The sequence below is a fragment of the Accipiter gentilis genome, chromosome 17, assembly GCF_929443795.1.
Source record: "Accipiter gentilis chromosome 17, bAccGen1.1, whole genome shotgun sequence".
NCBI lineage: Eukaryota > Metazoa > Chordata > Aves > Accipitriformes > Accipitridae > Astur > Astur gentilis.
Window position 1 is genome coordinate 17,599,377 of NC_064896.1, and position 12,544 is coordinate 17,611,920.

The window sequence follows — 12,544 nt, forward strand, 5'->3', positions numbered from 1 at the left end:
GGCTTTCCGCAGAAAAACGCACAAGCACTGAAACGGCTTAACAGCGGCGGCAGGCAGTCCGGTTCTGCCGTGACCGCACCTCCGGCGGCAGCTGCTGTAACCCGTGGTGCTTCCCACAGACAGCCGGCGGGACGGGCGGCTGTGTGGCTGGGACACCGCCGCCGGGCTGCAGCACCGACCCCCGTGTGCGGCGGGGAGGGCAACGCCGCCCCTGCCCGCCCGACAGGGCGATCCCGGGCGGGCGGAGGCAGCGCGCCCGCCGCCGCCGCGCTGCGGGCCCGGCAGGGGGAGCGGGTCCCAGGCTCCCCCGAGTCGGGCAGGGGCCCCCAAGCCCCCCAACCCCCGCCGGGGAAACCGCTCGGGCTCGGGTCCGCTGCTCTGGCGCGCTTCACGGAGGAACGGCGGGCTGCGGGACGCGGCCCGCACCTTCCCGCCCCTCTTTTTTATACCTTGTGGCCTCCTTATACCCCTCTTCTAGCCTGAACCGCCGAGTAGCGACACCGCGCACTGTCAGGAGCTCTGCTCTGGTCCCTCTCTCCTTCCCCAGCCCCCAGTAAGTAGCTGTAATTCAACAGGAACTAAAATAATCCTTCAGATATAGTATACTTTTCGGTTGCGCTATTGCCCTTTGGCTTAGTACAGCGAGTTGTGCGCTCCGCACAACTCCGTAACGGAGCTTGAGTTGCTATGGAAACACGAAACACCTTTATTTAAAATTCAGGGGAAATCGCCAGCGGAGCATAATGAGCGTACCTCGGGTTTCAGCCTTAGCCAAACAATTTGTCTGTTTAATGACTGTATCTATCTGCAATGAAAGTGTTTTGAAGCGTGAAGGTGGCTCTGTGTCTTCCTCACCGCCCACGCTCATAGTCTGCAATGGGCGAATCAACTGCTGAGCTGAAAAACATGCTGAATCTTTAGAAAAACATGGATTGAGTTTTGAGCTGAAGTAAATAATGTGCAGTTTCGGAGGCATCGCTGCACTTGGAACACCTCAGTGTAGGAAAAGATTGCTGATAGGTAATCTGAGAGGCTAATTCTTCTAACACACTCAAAGAGTTCTAATACACAGGTAGTAAATGCACTCTTTTTTTAAGACGACTGGAACGGCCTTTGGGACCTTCAAGCCCTGTGTTGGAGCTCCTCAAATCTGGGGACACCAAAAAAAGGAAATGGGAGCCTGCAAGCCACAGGCTTTTCGTGCTGCAAGCGGTAAAGATTACTTCCTCTAGAAGATGAGTCCGTTCTTCCCCTAGAAGACAGTTAAGCAGTGATTTAGGAAGCAAAACTGCTGGATGAATTATTAAGAAAAAAGTACTGGAAGTTTTTATCTTAACATTTAGATTTTTTCAGGTTTTTTTTTTTAAATTTGTTTGTCAGCACACGAGTATCAGAAGCAATACCGTTAAACTACAGTTTAAAAAAAATATGTTTAAAAATGTAAAGAAAAGGTGATTTTAAGAAAAAAGTTGATTAAACGATTGCCCTGACCAAAACTGCTCTTCAGCTATCTAATCTTCCAGAAGGGCTGAAGGTGAGTTTCATCTTCAAGAGAGCTCTCAAAGGTTTATCTGTGGAGTCTGAGCTTTAGTGGCATGCAGGCTGCTCCCTGCACTGCTAACTCAGTCCTTACTGGACCAACCCTCTTCAGGTTAATGGAGCTGAGCTCTCACATCTATTTTGCTTTTTTAAAATAACTTAGAATGTGCTTTAATAACCAGATTTGCTTCAAAAGTTGCAGCTGTGCATTGGCCTCTCTAACCTAAACCTTGCACTTTGCTATCCATGCACCGTGTTGAATTAGAAGTGAGCTTTTTCCAGTTCTGTAGCTGCTGTCGTATTTGTCTCCATCATCAATACTCACACAGCTAGTCCCCCCGAGAGCTGCTGGCAGTCCCTTTGATCATTCAAAGGCTCTGTTTCTGAGGCTCTGGGGAGGGTCAAATCCTGGTCCCACCCTGGGCACAGACAGGGTGAGCCGTGGGCACAGCAAATCCCCCTGGGCCATTAGAGCACAGCCTGAGCGGGGCTTTCGGGAGCAAAAGGCAAGACCGTGCAATGAAGGCACAGCACAAGTGGTGTATCCCTAGGTGTTGCGGGGAGCGGAGGGGGAGGGAGCCACTCCAGGGGCGTATCTTTTCTGCGCAGTCATCTTATAAAAATAGCTTATAAAGAGCTTCATATTTGCAGGCACTGTACGTGCAGAGTGGGCTTCTGCTTCTCCTCTCTTATTGCAGGAGCCTTCCCAAAGTCTCATCATCTCTGCAGCCAACAGTGCACTAAGCCGTGTCACTGCTCCTCCTTACTGTGCTGTACTGGTTCACATGCAAATAAGAGTATTTTAAAGCCTTTTCCCTGCAAAATAACTTTATGCGCTAAGTGGTAATAACGTTGGACTCTACTGTGCTGTGTCAAACAATTTCTGTAGGGTTGCTTTGCACTCTGCAGCTGAATGGGCATTCACTGTCACGGGGTGGAAGTGCCTCAGGGCAGGTAGGGCAGACGGTATTTGCCAGAATTCACCATCATCTGCATTATGATTATTTCTTACTAATGCAAATTACCATCTTTTTATGTCAGTTCAGCCTATTCACATTCAGAACTTGCCTGCTTCCCTTCCTTTCTCAGCTGGGAAAAATCTTTTCATTATCAACAATGACATAAAAGAAAAATCTGAAGGGATTATGTAAATAAGTGATTGAATCAGCTCTTCTGCAGTCATTGCCATCATGAAAGCAATGTGACATTTGCACAAAAAGAAAAACAAAGTAAATACAGATTCTCTTTTGTCTATTCCCTATGTTCAGGTAAAAAATTAAAATGATGGCAGCACTTGTTATTATAGCAACATTTACTTAGCAAAGAAGTGTGGGAAGCAATTAATTACAATGTCAATTTCTCTAGGCTAATGAGAAATTCACCTTTCAGCAGATCGGTCATCACCATCTGTTTGAATATGTTCTGTCACTGGTACTGTATCCCTTAAAATAAACAGTGCAGTTTTGTCTCATGAGTTTCTGGTTTGGGCCAAAATCCCAGTAGCTCTGTTCAGGTCTAGCTGGTATTCTGGCCTCGTGGTCTTTGGAGAATACAAAGAGAAATCGATGCCAGCGGAGTGGATGGGGTATAAAGTTTACAATAAAAGCAAGCTTTCTAAATATAGTTAATCTCAGAGACCCATTACATTACAGTAATGCAATGTAGTGGCTGGTGGCTTCCTTCCATAACCGAGGCATTATTTTGCAATCTGCTGTTAGAAGTTACGTAAAGCATTCCACAACAGAAATATATGCATATGGAAAGGACAAGCTAGACAAACTGTTTACCTCTGTATTTCTATATTTGTATTGATATTTATGATATGAAGCAAATGGAGGGAAGTGCTGAAAAAGCTCTGCATTTATTTTATCTTTCTGTCTCAGTGAATCCACTCTCGACTTTTCTGCTGGCATAAGAGTTCAAGGTCCCTCTCTGCTAATGCAAGGTCAGTCGGTACTCTCGCACGCTGGAGCTATTTTGTTAGTACCGGCTGACTCCCCATATCACATACGTGGGGAACATGCCGTGTTCTGCGTATGGTTTCAATTAGTGACACATGTCATACTCTTATCAATGTAATTCCTGGTGCATGTCCCTTCCTTCAGCAAAGGCGACAGGCTGAAAATACAAGGAACAGCAGCTTGTAGATAAGAAAGGCGCTTCAGCCGGTTAACCATGATCTGTAAGTCCACAACTCTGACTTCAACACTTGCAGCATGAAGAACAGCTTCTGCATTTGTTTATTTAATCCAAAATTTATTAATAGCCTCCACCAGGCCTGAGCCAGCAGGACCTTGGGCATCCTGCCTGCATTGCCCATGGGAGAGACAAGGTTGGTGCTGCTCCACATGCTTTGTCTTGTACCCCCTCTTCTTCTCCCCAGGAGAGCTTTTCCTAGAGGCATGTTTGCATGGAGGCAACCATGCCCAAAAAGGAGCCACAGTTTCTTCCCCATACAGAGTAATCCACTGGGATTACTCTAATAAATCTGTGCTCCCTCTTTTATATTCAAAGGGATCAGCACTAAGTGTAAATTGACTATGAATCCAGAACATGCTCTACCCAGTGCCAGCCATTTCATTCCAATCTTTGCTGCAACCTGCATAGAAACATCATAGCCAGTGAGAGCTATGTTAAAGGCAAGGCAAGACTATGATTACGATACAACTACGGGCCTTTTTGTGGTAAAGTTTGTCATTACTTTTCTCAAACTTGTTGCTAAGCAGAGGGGCTTTAATCAATAACCTCAACGAGTAAACTGGGAACCCCTCCATGTGTTGGCTCCGTTTTCTTCCCCTGCCTGCTATTTTGGTCGCTTTCCAAAGCACACATCAAGCGAGCCCTGGATGGATGTGGGCCCCTCATTCACACTTCAGTGTCAATAGGAAATGAGGAGCATACACGCAGCATCTTGCTGGCCTGGGTCAGCAGCAGCAATGTGGTTACACTGCAGATGCCTATTTTAATTAGGAGGGAGCTCTTTACTTTGTCAGCAGACCTGGGCAAGACAAAATGAAAGCTTGGAGGCAATGAATTGAGTTTTGCTCTTTTAGCCTTTTTTTCAGTTAGCATTTTCAACCTTTCTCAGATCTTGGCTCACCTATTGCATTTCAGTCTACTTTCACTGGTCTCTGCAGTGTAACATTAACAATATTCTTTTTTTTTTTTTTTTAGATACATCATCCCTTATAACTGCAAGAGCAGGAATCTCTGTATTCTTTATCCAGGAAACCATTCTTATCCATTGCTTATTCCTAGCAACCACAATGTCACACAAGGTATTTCTTACAAACATAAAGAAAATTCAGATAATTCCACATCTGTAGACTTGCACAGGGGAGGTAAGTTGCATTCAAAGACAGCAATGTGCAAAGGGAGTCAGATACTTCAGATGACCACAAGTATTGACACTATGGCAGTATTTTGTATTCTTAGTTTGTACCCCATGGTGACGTACACACTGGGCTCAACCCTTTGTCTTCTGCCATTAATCATTATGGATGCCAAATTCATAGGCTGTTAAAATGTGCACAAACAGTGAAAATCAAGCAAAGTCACCTAAGTAAACAAGGCCCTCAGTAACTGCTTTCTAACATTGCCCTATTTCAGAGGGTTCTTAGAAGAAACTGTGGTTCCACCAGATATTTTTAATGTCAGTCCTTTGACATCTGTGCCTAGATGCTAACTCAGCTGGCGTAAAGTCTTGCTCCATTCAGATCAGAAGGAGTGACACCACTGTCACACAAAGGGAGGTTCTGGCCTTTGCTTTTCATTTAGATTAAATTTCTACTAGAGACAACCTAATAGCTGGCTCTCCTAGTGCTGCTGAACGCCATTGATTTTATGCCACCGCATTGCCAGAGTTTGTGTGGAAGACGGAGTCGGTGGATGCCCTACTTGCTCTGTTCCCATGACAACACCCTGCAAAGCAGCTCCCTGCGAGCATCCCTCTGACTGCCTCAGCGTATCTGGCAGCCGTGCCCAGGCTGCCACTTTCAACCCCAGACAACGCCTCTTCCTCCAATTAACAAAAAGTGTTTCGCAAGGAAGAAAAGGTCTATTTGAAATAGCGATGTTTTGATTGTCAGAGCAGAGAATATTAAGCTCTCCACCACCCAAACACCGGCAGAATGGCTGAGTTTGGTTTGCCATTTTACACTGCTCACTGCTGCTTTGGTAATGTAATCCGGAATGACTTTTGGTTTTGCTCCAGGGACTGTATTCATTTGCATTGGTGCTGGGCACAGTGCGCCTGATTCTCCATGTATGCTGAAGTGCATTAAAATACAACAGCACTTCAAGCAACTCCTGATTTCATGTAGTAGAAGCAAGGAGTTGCTCAGACTAATTATTGTGAAGAAGAAGATCTGCTTTTGTTGGGGGTGAGCCTCGTCCTGCTTATCTTCCAAAAGCTGTGTGCCTCCTGGGAGTGCCCCAAGAGCGAGGCCTTCGTGAGGGCCAAATACAGATCGGTGAAGCCAGCAGCTCCCCAGGCAGAAGTCTTTCGAGCTGATGCTTTTGGCTGGATAAATGAGAAATGTGGAGCATAAAGATGAGTTCAGGGCATTGAAGCTGGGTGGCAGTGGAGGAAAGTGAGCTAAGTTTTCCTGCCTGCCAGTCCAGTGCAGTGCTATAGCGAGTTGGGTGATGGTATTCCTTTTAGTTAAAATATTCAATATTAAAATATTCTAGTTAAAAATATTTTAAAACATTTTTTCCAGTACAGATTCTAAGTTTGTTTTGCTTTTTATGTATAGACCAAGAGCTCAGTCTATGGCTTTGGCTGTACCACTCCAGGTGCTCAGTATTTGCCTCATCGAGTGCATGTTGTCATCCAGATAGGAGGGAAGCAAAATTAGGCTTGATAACCAAGAAAGGGCTGGGATCTTTACTGGGACCCACTGAAGGGCTGGAGCCCACAAAGGGGCTTCTCCAAGCCTGCCCGACTGAGAGGAACTTGCAGCTGAATGCTGACAAGGTTGTCCCCTTCCCAGCATGTGAACAACCCTGGGGGCTGGCAAGTGCTCTGTCCTGGCACGGCCATGGCCACACCAAAGACGGGTTTTCTGAGGTGTGAGCAACGGGCTGACTTACCGCCTCTGATGTCCTGGAGCGGCGAGTGCCTGTACGAGGGCATCGTGGCTGCGTCAGTGAGCCAGACCCTATGCACCCCTCCTTCGACCGCAGTCCTCTGAGCATCCCTCGCCTCCCGCCCCTGTGTGTGACTCGAAAGGCTTGCGTGACCCTGACTCGGGCGCCGGGTCCACCCTGACAAGGCTCAGCACGAGGTGCTCCCCGCACCACATCAGAGGATGGTGGCAGGCCCATAGGTGACAGCACGTAACCCATCCCGGGCATTTGCCCCACCAGCAGCAACTGAACCCATTGTGACCTGGCTGCTGCATCTGAGTTTTATAGCACTGCAAAGACTCGGTATAAAATTCACTGCAAAAGCTCATTGCCCTGGTAGGCAGAAAGTGGTTTGTATGTTATGAGCTCAGGGTATCTGCTGAAAGGCTGTTCGTCCTGCCGTGTGGTGACCGCAACATGCATATTTTCATTTGGTCTGTTATTCAGTGTTGTCCAGCCCAAGCATTTCTGTGACCTCAGCATCAGCTTGCATATTACCTTCCACTTCCTTCAATTACTGGTTAGTCTGCTATTCCATTTGATTCGATCTGAGCCTTAATGACCAAATCACGTGTACTGCAAATTACACAATGTCCATCCTTAACTTGGAGGGCTTCAAGCAGGTGCTGAGGAACAGTTAGATCAATGTCTGTAGAAGCTGCCATTTAACTAAGAAGAAAGAAAAGTCAACTCTAAATAAGACAAATGCAGAGAGAGCCCAGAGATTGCTCACGCTGATAATGAAAATTAATCAAACTTCATTAGCAGTCTCCAGAGAGCCCAGTACATCATGTGCTTCTGAGATGTGCTTCTGGTTGTTCTCTGCCTGACGAAAGCACCTGCTTCTCTCAGCTCAAGGGCAGAAAGGAGCTTCGCTGCATCAAGAAAAAGATCAAAATTTGGAGCCTTTTTCAAACAGAGGAGGGTGGCTTTTTTTGAAGGACAGCCTGTGGTTTAGTGGTGCCAAGCAGCCATGCTCTCTGGAGAGGTCAATAAACACGTGCAGGTGATTCTGCTAAATACATAGCCTTATTTTTCTTCCTGTAGAGTGGGACTTACCTGGAGGCAGTCCGCTCTGAGCAGTGCTCCCTGGGAGGCTTCTTCTATATCCACCGAAATGCAACTGTGCTAGGTTTTCAGGTAGGCAGCACATTCCATGTGGGAGGGCTGTGGGGACAGTTGGTTATTAACACCAGTCTCTTATGGATTATTTTAGCACACAATTATTCCTAATAAAACCTCACGTCCTTCCTTTTGCCATCCTGCCTGTCGTCTTCACTAGCCAAGCTGCCCTAATTTTAACTCACCAGCCTCAAAAGCTGGATGCTGAGTCCATTCTGTTTGTATTGTGTTTAATATACTGGAGCCCTGATTAGAGCTTCTGGGCTTTACAACAACTGAATGTTTTGTTTGGGTTTTGTGTATGTGTCTTTGGGTTCATTTGTTTGCTTACCAACCACCACCACTTATGTTTATAGTTTGGTGTTGTGGGAATAGTGGGGAAGGTGACTAACTGATCTTGTTATTTGAAGATGTGTCAATTCAGGCTTAAAAATTAAGAGAAGAAAATCTAAGAGTGAAAAAGTTCACGGTTTCCATTTGCACATGAGCATGTAGTTGTGCAGACCTGCAGCCCTCCCACAAACCAGTCTTATGGCTGGTGCATTTTATCCCTTCATCCTGTCAAGCAGTCCTGGGACTTTCTGTCCCAAAGCTGGGCCCTGGGGATAGCCCACTGATCTCCCTGCAACCGTGGCAGTTCGCACCGCTGAGGATGGGCCTTTACCTTTGCTGTGCCTGGCCTGTTAGTTACCCGTGAGCCTCAGGAAAAAATATGCCATATTTTTCTCCTAAAGCAATAAGAGGCACATCTGGATGATCTTAACTCAATTTGGGATGGCAGAGAGTGGAAGTGCAGGGAGAGCAACTGATGTGGGCTCATTGCCATCAGCGTCTTCTAATACAATTTTTGAATGAGAACGTCCTATTAACTCCCCCTTCATACAGACTATGGTGATTCATTACATTAGCACTTTCTCCAGGTATTTTTTTTTCATCTGCCACTGTGCTCAGTTGCTCTCTGGATAGGTACAGGTGAACTCGTTTTCCCTTCTTTACGGTAACTACTTAGGTAATGCGTGAATCCCCAGTAATGCACTGTTGGATGCTCTCCTGAGGGCAGGGGATGCTCCCTGGGATGGAAAATAGTCTTGGCAGGAGAGGGAGGACTTTGCTGAGAGTTAAAAAACACCCAAATAATGTCAACATAAAGTCACCACCCCTTGTCGAAACAAGCTTGGGCTTTCTCTCTTCAGCTGCACCTCCCTACTGAGTGGAGCGAGCGCTGCCCTGATGTGCCACGTAGCCCTGAAGGACACGCACAACACAAGCAAACAGGATTTTGGAGCTCCTGTGGTGGGACAGGTTGCTGATGAGGATGTCCTGTGCACCATGGCAGGGGCCTGGGGGGGCCTGCAGCAGCAAGGACAAGATTTTTTTTGCCTGCCCCATCCTGCCCATGCATCCGGGCTGTCCGTCCCCCCGGCCTGCTAACCGTAACCACAGCATGGTTAGAGAGCAAATTATTTGGCAAGGCCTTAGCACCGGATGAGGAGATAAATTCCTCACCTACATAGTCTCCTTCCCCACATTAGTATGACCTTTTCAGAGTTCATCTCTATGGTGAGCAAAACCAAGTGTCTCCACTGGTTAAATCACTGCTCTGTAGTAAGCTTCTCTAGGATCCTGTCCCCCTATGCTCTTTCTAGCTGTTAAAACATTGACCAGGACCATAAGGAGCCCCAAGGAGAGATGTGTCAGCCTTCACAGCTAAACCGTACCTGGGATCTTCGCTTTACTCATTACTTAATTGGAAGGCACTGAACAGGACATTGGAAGATAGCTCGTGACCTTAATATCACAGCATACGAAGCAGCAGGAGGAAATTGATGCTAGGCAGAAGCTTTCTTACAATAAAATGTGGTCTCAGTTGGAGCAAATTTATCTGGGAGAATGCTAAGCTGTAAATGCCAAGTTAATTAGCCCTCATACATAATTTGTTTTTAAAAATACACTGTCGTCTCCTTCTGGAGGAACAAAAGCCCATTTTCCCCTTCTGTTAGCCTGAAAAGTCAATCCGAAAAATGTCACTGAAACCTAAACCAAGAAGCATCATCATGCTTTCAGTAGAGGAGCTCTCTGTAAGTAGAAGGAGCTTAAAAGCCATAGATTTCCTCCCTAAACCTGCCAAGCCAGAAGGCCAAGCAGCCCTTCCCAGGGCACCACTCACAGCAAACCCACTTCACTGGGTTCTCAGACATCTGCACTGTTGAGACCCAGTTCCCCTGCTACGCCAGCTCCAAGTCACGTTTTGCCCAATTATGGGTTTTCTCCTTCTCTGCCAGCACCCAACAAGGCTAGTGGCAAAATCTTGATCGTTTTTCCTGTGTCCTGGTCTCTACTGGCCTGGATAAAACCAAGTCACTGGGATGCAACGCACTCGTGCTGGGCTTTGTCCTCCACTCGGGGATTTCAAAGTGTTTTTCGGATATACACTCCAGGGAAGACCAATGATTAACCCCCAATTACATTTTTCTTTCCAAATTAATAGCCAGCACTGTCTGGTGTTGCAGTTTCTCAGATGGAGCCTGTTTGCCCTTGTTCTCCATGACTCAGTGTGTTTTGCAGCTATCGAGTGCCTGATCACTCACCTTGTTTCATCTGATCTGTTTGTGGAGGAAGAGAGGACTGGGATTTATAGCAACACTTTAAAATATATTGTTTTTCTCATTGAGAACATAGGGCTCAATATTGCTCTCTCCCTTAAGCAGTATTTTTCAACGCTGCCTCTGCCTGCACTGACGTTGAGATTCTCCCCAGCTGGCAACGTCTGGAAAACGCGGTGGCCAGCTGTGCACCACAGGGTTGCAGGTAACAGCAGTACTTAGACCTACCTACCATTTCCTTACAGCAGAGAGAGAGTTTTTAGCTGGCTGGCTCCAGGTCTCTCACCCCAGTCTTCCTGACAGCCCTCTCTTCGTGCTTCATCCCTTGGGAGGAGCACCCATTGCCTTTCTTCTGCCACCAAGCTAGGGCACCGGGTTTCCGCACCCCCTGCGTCACCCGTGGGGCTGCTGCCCAGCAAGAGCGTGGGGACACCGCAGCTGCAGCCCGCTGTGCCCCAGCGCAGTCCCTGCACGGGCCAGCCCGGCCAAGCCAGGCACAAACAGCAGTGCAGCGCTGCCGGACACCGCGGCACGGGCACGGGGCCGGTGCAGGCTGTGCCAGCCCTGCAGGCAGCGAACCCCTGCAAGGCACTTTGGGGTGGTAGCGGCTTTCTCACCTGCAGTAGCAGTGTCTGCATGGCCGCTGCAGGGAGGAGGTTGTTTTTCCTGGTCTTTGAGAAAGAGGTGAAAGGAGGTGAGCAGTAAATCGGTGCTGGCCCTGCCGCTGCCCGGGGAGGGGGGGGACACGTGGACAGCAGAGGCGAGACACGCAGGGCTGAAGTGGCATTAAGAGCTCCCCACCTTCTGCAGATACACCACCTGTTTCTAGGATACTGGGCGGTTTTACATTTAATAAGCACGTAGCTTTGCGCCTCTTCCCCTTGTGCGAGCTGAGATGCTTTTCTGGAGAGTCCAACCACATCTCACAGCGGGGGCAGCCACTGTGCCGATCGCTCTCTCGTAAGCTCCAGGCATCGATCCTGCCGCATTCAAAAAATGAAAGAGAGAAAGTCCCTGCAGCGTCCCCCCAGCTGGTTCTCCCGCTGCCATGGCTTCCTGTTATTCCTGAACTCCCAGTATTTTTAGGTTGTTGACTGCCTTCACACCCACTTTGAGAGTGATGAAGTCTCATCGTGGGGAAGTGGTGGCAGCGCCACTCTAGTATCGAAATCGTTAAATCAATTGCCTTTTCAGCAACGCCAGCTTCAGTGAAATGTCACCAATACCTACAGCGTCATCTCCAGAGTCTGTAGCCTTTCCTCAGTGATGTGGTTGTTAACAGAGGAGGAGGAGGAGACGACTAGCACGTGGCTGAGCTAGCCCCAGCAGTGCACAGCCCGTGAAAATGAGAAAAAAGAGAAAACTCAGCTTATGAAAAGGAGCAGACTTTCAACTGATGGAAACCCAATACCTCACCTCCATCTAGTCAGCGAGCAGGTGATAAAGTAATACAGACCTCAACTGATGTTCGCCCCATAAAACCAAGCAACGTACAGCCCTAAAACATATGTTTATATCGAGATAAGTCGTCTAGTTATTTGCTTCTGAGACATACAAAATCAGATTTGTTTTCACAACGTGTTGAGCATCACATTATCGTCAGGAAAACAGCAATAGAAAAGCCCATAAAAAGGACCTCCCTAGAGAGCTATTAGATAACAGATTATCCTGCAGATAGCTGTGGAGGGATGCCACAGCAGGTCTTGTCTAATCAGCTGCTCTGCTGGCAGAGGCGATGAAAAAATGTTGGTGGCTCTCAGCAGGATACAAAATGTGTGTGAATAATGCTGCTGTAGGGCTACTCCTGGCAACGTCCTCTGACTTTCCACTCAGATCAGCAGCAAGTGCTGCTGCAGAGTGGCCAGCCCAGAAAGAGTTAAACCAGACAGTCGGCTCCATAGCTGCTTGGACTGATGTGGAGAGGAAGGTGGTGGGGTCACGAGGAGAGCCCCACTCCATAGGCCCGGGGTGTTCCTCCTCCGCTACTGCCTGCCTGCGTGGCCTCGGGTGCATCACTTACAATGAAATGTAGACATGAACTGGGAGCCTGACAGCCACTCTCCACCAGCTGTCCAGATCTCTAAAGTTTTCAGGAAGCGTCAATGTCTTAATCACATGGGCCATCTTAATTGCAGGAACCCAGGCATCAA